The following is a 6317-nucleotide window of genomic DNA, read 5'->3' as shown; positions in this document are numbered from 1 at the left end:
GTCCCCACTCAGATCAAAAAATAAACCCTGTAAACAGAACTATAAAAATATACTCCCAAGATTGGTATTCTTATTAGCTCTGAAATTTAACATAGCAGCCCAGAGGAAGTAAAAAAACTTTATCTAAAATACATTTTGCTAGTCCTAAATGACTTTCTGTAGGCCTACTTGCAGAAAAGTTGTTGCATTTTGACGTCCACACAAACATTTTCCGTGACCCAATTTTTGGTCATGACCGATACTGTAGGCATACGGTAGTAAAATTTAAAAGTCCCTATACAGTAATTTCAAATTGCGGGAAAAAAAAACAAAGCAAAACAAAAAAAAAACAACTATATAGATAGATAGACCTATCTTAGCTATCACCCAAATAGTACGATTGCTTTCAACTCGGCTGAGATTATCTTTGGCACGTCAAAGATCAACTCTATAAATAATTTCAAACAAATTAAATAATTAAGAACCAGTGGTATACTACATGCATTTACAAACAGAAAAATAGCCACACAGAAACTGACAGCAGGGCCTACCCCTTCTAAAGCTGGTTTATACAGTATTTATTTCCACTTTTCTAATGTACAGTACTGTATAGTATAGTGATAGTATACCTTCCTTTTTTATTATTTTAATCTTGTAAGGTGACCGCAATATAAATAATGCAGTGGCTATTGTTACAACAGGCGTAAACCAATTCCTGTAGGCTATGTTTATGTGTCATACCACAACAGGAATGCATTGAAGATGGCAGGTCATCCATCTTCAAGAATATGTTATTTTATAGTTTAGGAAATAGGCCCGGCTCTACCTCTATTATATTGTACTTTGTATACACATTGTTTTGGAATTATAAATATAAATATTATAATATAAATATTATAATATAAATATTATAATATAAATAAAATAGGGTGTGGTTCTTATACTGTCTCTTATACACATCTAGATGTGTATAAGAGACAGCTATTGCGGACTACAAAGACATGCATCTCGTCGCGAGGGCTCTTTAAATATTTCCCAGGGCCGTATTATTTAGGTAGCGTCTGTTTATATCGCTTTGCAAAGACTAACATATTCAATGTTAACGTGCAGAATCTGTTGTTTCCGAAAGCATGATTTTGTATTCGACATTTAACAATAAAAATGCAAAGCCAATATGTTAGCAATGTTAGCACGTTGTCTATATACGGAATAATGTGATTATTAGCTCGTAAAAAATGGTCTCCGTATAATGCGACAACCACTGTTGCAAATCGTTTTGTGCGTCCTATGTCGATTTCGCAATGGAGGTACCGATAGAGACTTGTAAAATTATTTTGTGATGCGGACACGGCATGGAATAATTGTGTTGCACGTTAACGATATTTTGTTTACGTCTGTGCGTCATAATTTTCTTTAAAAAAATTCTTAAACGTTTTATAATTTAGAAATCATTCTATAACATCTAGGCTTGTTAATGTTATTTACTTGATAAAGACGTCATGTTTATCTGTGTTCAGTTCCGTAGCCAGCTATTGGGACAGTTGGGACAGTCCCACACCATTTTTCTAATGGGTCCACAAAGAATGGGTCCAAATTTTTTTTTTAAAGGTTCAAATTATGTAATTTTATGCATAAAATGGGTCCACTTTTTGAAAAATGAGTCCAGATTTCTCATATTTAGCTTATAATGGGTAAGATTTCAGAAAATGGGTCCAGATTTTTTTTAAATATTTTTGCGTAAAATGGGTCCACTTTGTTTGAATGTAGGCCTACGCGTAAAGTGGGTCCACCCTGATATTGTCCCGCACAGTTTGAAAATCCTATCTATGGCATTGTCTATGTTGTCAAATTAGGCTTATTCTTAGGAACATCGTTAGATGTTGCCAATTCTTTGTGAAGTGAAAATCCAGTTTTTCACTTCATAGCACTATGTTTCCATCGTGTGACTCAGTGGCATAACGCCTATGCGCTCTCATGCGGCGGTCCGCAAGGCCCCGAATTCTAGGGGCCCCAAAGGGACCCTACCCATAATTCCTCGATCTAGCACCCTGACCAAAAAGAACTTTGTTGATAAATAAAACCACAATGTGTCTCTGAAATCGACTGTAGGGCATATATCATATTATAATGAGTAAAGAGAAGGGGACCCGTCGGCCCCGGGACCCCACCAAATTTGTAAAAAAAAAAAATCTGGAGATAAAAAGAAAATTCATAATTTTGTCTGTGAAGTGCCATTTCCGGCCATTTAAAGGTGCCATATTCATAAATGTTCTTACCTCAGCTACATCCATGGTCTGAGCATGGTCTGAGGTGGTATAGACTCTCCGACAGGGAAAGTCCCTCCCTGGCCTCAATTTTCTGGATGCATATTATATCATTTATTCGTCGTTAAAAAAATTTAGAATAACAATGCACACCTAAAATACCACGATGGAATTGGTGACCGGGACCCAAAAAGGCCCCCCAATTTCACAAATACACGGGGCCCCCGGCCCCATCGTTACGCAACTGGTGTGACTGGCTGTACCCTATTAATAAACTGTAGCCGTAAATTGTGTACACATACCATATGACCATCCACGCGGGATTGTCTGTGATTCCACCTTTTGTGCTTGGTTACTTGGGGTAGTGACGTCATCTGCATGCGGTATCAAATCAAAACATTGGTTGGATACCGAATAGCGAGACTATACTGTAAGTTTCTGTTTTGTAAATCCTGATCAGACTTTGTTTGCTAAAGTGGCAGATTTCGAGGGTGGCGTAAGGGGAGTATGCCCCTCTTTTTTGTAAAAAAAAAAAAAATGGTTTGTAAAGCTTATCAGCAAATTACCAAGCAAAAAATAGTAAAAATCAATCAGATACCCAGGTGGGGGGGGGGGGGTGGGGGTGCAGGGGGGGGGGGGGGGGGGGGGTTCAGACTTTGTTTTTAATAAAAGCGCCAAAAAAATAGGTGTCCGAGGTCCTCCCCGGGAAAATGTTGATTCTTAGATAGCGGGAAATGAGCTTTCCAGTTGTCTGTTTTATTGACTTTTAAGTTCTTCAAAATTCAAGGTTTTCCCCCTCTTGAAAACGGTCAGGTATAGTTTCTCATTGTTATTACAGTAAATTTTTTTTTTGAGGGGTTACCACTTCCTGACTAGGGGTAGCGTCGTTTTCTATCGCAGTCTAATGGCAGTAGACCTGAGGCACTAGGCCGAAGCAGAAGCTGTTGTTACATCGAATTTGCCAGTGTGTTTCTGCGTATACGCACTAATGAAAGCGACGCTGCCTCGACATCAGTTGTTGGAGCCCCCTCTTGAAGAACCAATCCAAATTCTATACCTTTTTGGCAATTTCAAAATCATTTACCAGTCAGATATACTTTTAATAAATAAATCTTTTATAATTATTAACACCTATAATACTTGCAAATCGATGACGCACACTGACGCATATATCCTAGTGGGGTCCTCTGTCAGTATTGATTCAGATTCAGAAGGGGGGTCCGGGGGTCCTCCCCGGGGAAAATTTGGTCACTAGATGGCAGGAAATGAGCTTTTCTGACTTCTGGGGTGTCTTTTAATGACTTTTAGGTTCTTAAAATTTTAAGGCTTTCCTCCGCTTGGAAACGGTCTGGTAAACTTCTTATTTTTATTACTGTAAATAGGCCTACTAGTAGCCCTACTATGTGTGTATGTACAGTACATAACAAAAATTGAGTCGCTGCATACATATTCTTTTTCAATAAATCGATAAACTCCAAATAAAACGGGGGTCAGGGGTCCTTACCGGGGAAATTTTGGTTCTTAGATGGCGAGAAATGAGTTTTCCCGACTTCTGAAGTGTCTTTCAATCAGAATTCAATGCTTTCCCCTCTTGTAAACGGTCAGGTAATTTTTTCTCATTCTTATTACAGTAAATAGGTCTAGGCCTATGTGTGTACCGGTACACAGAGACTTGGGTTTTTTTTCAATAGCAATTGAGCTGTGACGCACGCGTTGATGATGTCAGAAAGCGAGGAATCCACCTTTTGCGTCTGATCAGTCACGTGATCTGTATGCGATACTCGCTTTGTTATTGTTTTGTTGAACGCTCGAGTTAATACACTGAAAAATGACAGCCCGGCGATTGTTTTTGCTGAATGTGTCTGTTGTGAATTGGGTTTCCCCCACCCCCACATCCGCCAATGAGATACCAACTCAAATTAATGAAGGCGCCAGGGGTTTAAGGAGATTCGCCCTTGCACCCTAACAGGGGCTCTTCCCTGAGACTCTCCCTCAGGTTCCACATTCATCCCCCCCCCCCTTCTTTCTTACCTTATTGGATCCTCCCCTGTAATTTATTTGAGAATATCATTTATAAAAATCTAATGCAAATGTTAGTGTGTACTACTGTAGCTGATTTTATGTAATATATTATCGCTGTACATTAAAAAAAAAAAAAATTTCTAAGCCGTGAATTTAAGCTCGATAGGCCTACCATTGCAGGCCAGGGTTTGTATTAGTTCTGCGCAATCTGTCCTGCAATAATGAACCACTACTTCACAATGTAGTATTCTTATGACTATAACTATATTATATAGGCCTAGGCCTATTATATCATGTTTATGACTAGCATACATGATTAAATGGAACCGTATATTTCGATCACCAATGAATGTCTTAAGACAATCCGTTTGTGGCAGGCTGGCACACCACTGTGCCTCTGCACACAATCAAATCATTTCAGTTAGGGTGGGTTATTATTATTAAAGTCTTTTAGGCCTTTTTCTAGTGTAACATTCAGGAATTTTTTATGCTACACGTTTCTTCTGTGTATGAATATGACTGCAACGGCCCTTAAGAATAATTGCTAGGGCTCGGTCAGTGTTCACAGCAGCAGTAGCTACAGCTGAGGCCGCCTACTAAATCGTGTACCCACTAGGCATCCGCGAACATTTCTCTTAATATTATCATCAACGCGTGCGTCACAGCTCAATTGCTATCTCGGTTTAAATCTAGCAGATTTCATTTTTCCCCGGCGAGAATTTACAAATCAGATCTTCTAGTGTTTGAAACTGATACTTGAATATCAAGCAAAATATGAATTAATATTTAAAAAGCCAAGAAAGTTTTTATTATTGTACGCAAAGTGAATTAACCTTTATAGAATCAATATTTCTGTTAATCCCTTCGATTGGGATACTTTCATGAACTCGAGTTTTCTTTTCCAACAGACTCGTCAAGCTTTTAAATACCGGTACGCAAACGATAGTTTTAAGTACAGCATACAGTAGAGCCTACTTAGTAGTACGTGTGCACGTACCTACCGCGCGAGGGATGACCACACAAAATGACACAGTAAGAGTGTGCCGCTTCAATGGTACGGTATAAAGGAATAGCAAGCAATTTATTTCCTGGAATAGAGAGAAAGTAATTGTCGCGTGCGCCAAGGCTACACAAACAACCGTACCGTATGCTGTACGCTGTACGCTGTAAACATACTCATTGCTTATATCTTTCCTGGAAACACATTCATTATTTGTAAAGTATGGCTTTGCTATCATTTCGTCGATATTAATTTCAAAATTAGTAACAAAGAACACATATCATGTGCAGATTCATAAATATCGAATGATGGCATGCGTACAAAATAATGACAAAAATGCGTCTGTGTGCGTCATTTAAGGAAGTGACGCACGCTGGGTCTTGTAGCACTTTATTATATTCAACTGAAATCGTCTTCTTCACGCTAACCATATGGAGACCTTTCTAGGTGCGAAATATCAAGTCATAACGATATGATAGAAGCCTGATTCCAATATTACCAGGCAACCCAAATTATTAGAAGATCTGGCCGATAGTTATTAAACCTTAATTGCAGTTGATGATATACCGATGTCCCGTATAACATACGTCATTGAAAAAATGATAAAAATTTCGTCCTAACCCAAGTTCGAACTCCACTGTCCTCCTGCTGTACCCTTTAACCAACTTGTCCACTGGGGCTCCTTGGTGATTGGCGACAACTCTTTTCACCCAATTAGGAACAGCAGTAGTTCTCGACGCAAAAACAGGTATATATATATACATATACATATACATATATATATATATTACTAAATCCTTTCCGAGCCACTGGGGCTCATAGGGCTGGAGCTTATCCCCAGTTTCCCAGTTCCCCAGTGTGAAGCGGATGAGAGTTGTACTCCCCCTGGCCGGAACACTAGTCCGTCGCAGGTTAGTCCCCAGCAGTTTGCTGGTACCCATTGATACAGTTGGGTGGACTGAAGCAATGTAGCAAGGACACAAGCGAATCTCCACAGCGGAGACTCGAACCTCCGACCTTACGATTGAAAGCCCAAACGTCAACCGCTGCGC

This window comes from Anneissia japonica, unplaced genomic scaffold (genome assembly GCF_011630105.1).
Source record: "Anneissia japonica isolate Jap-2015-1 unplaced genomic scaffold, ASM1163010v1 scaffold277_len1293397_cov203, whole genome shotgun sequence".
NCBI lineage: Eukaryota > Metazoa > Echinodermata > Crinoidea > Comatulida > Comatulidae > Anneissia > Anneissia japonica.
The sequence above is the reverse complement of the archived record's forward strand: the minus strand, read 5'-3'. Positions refer to the sequence as shown.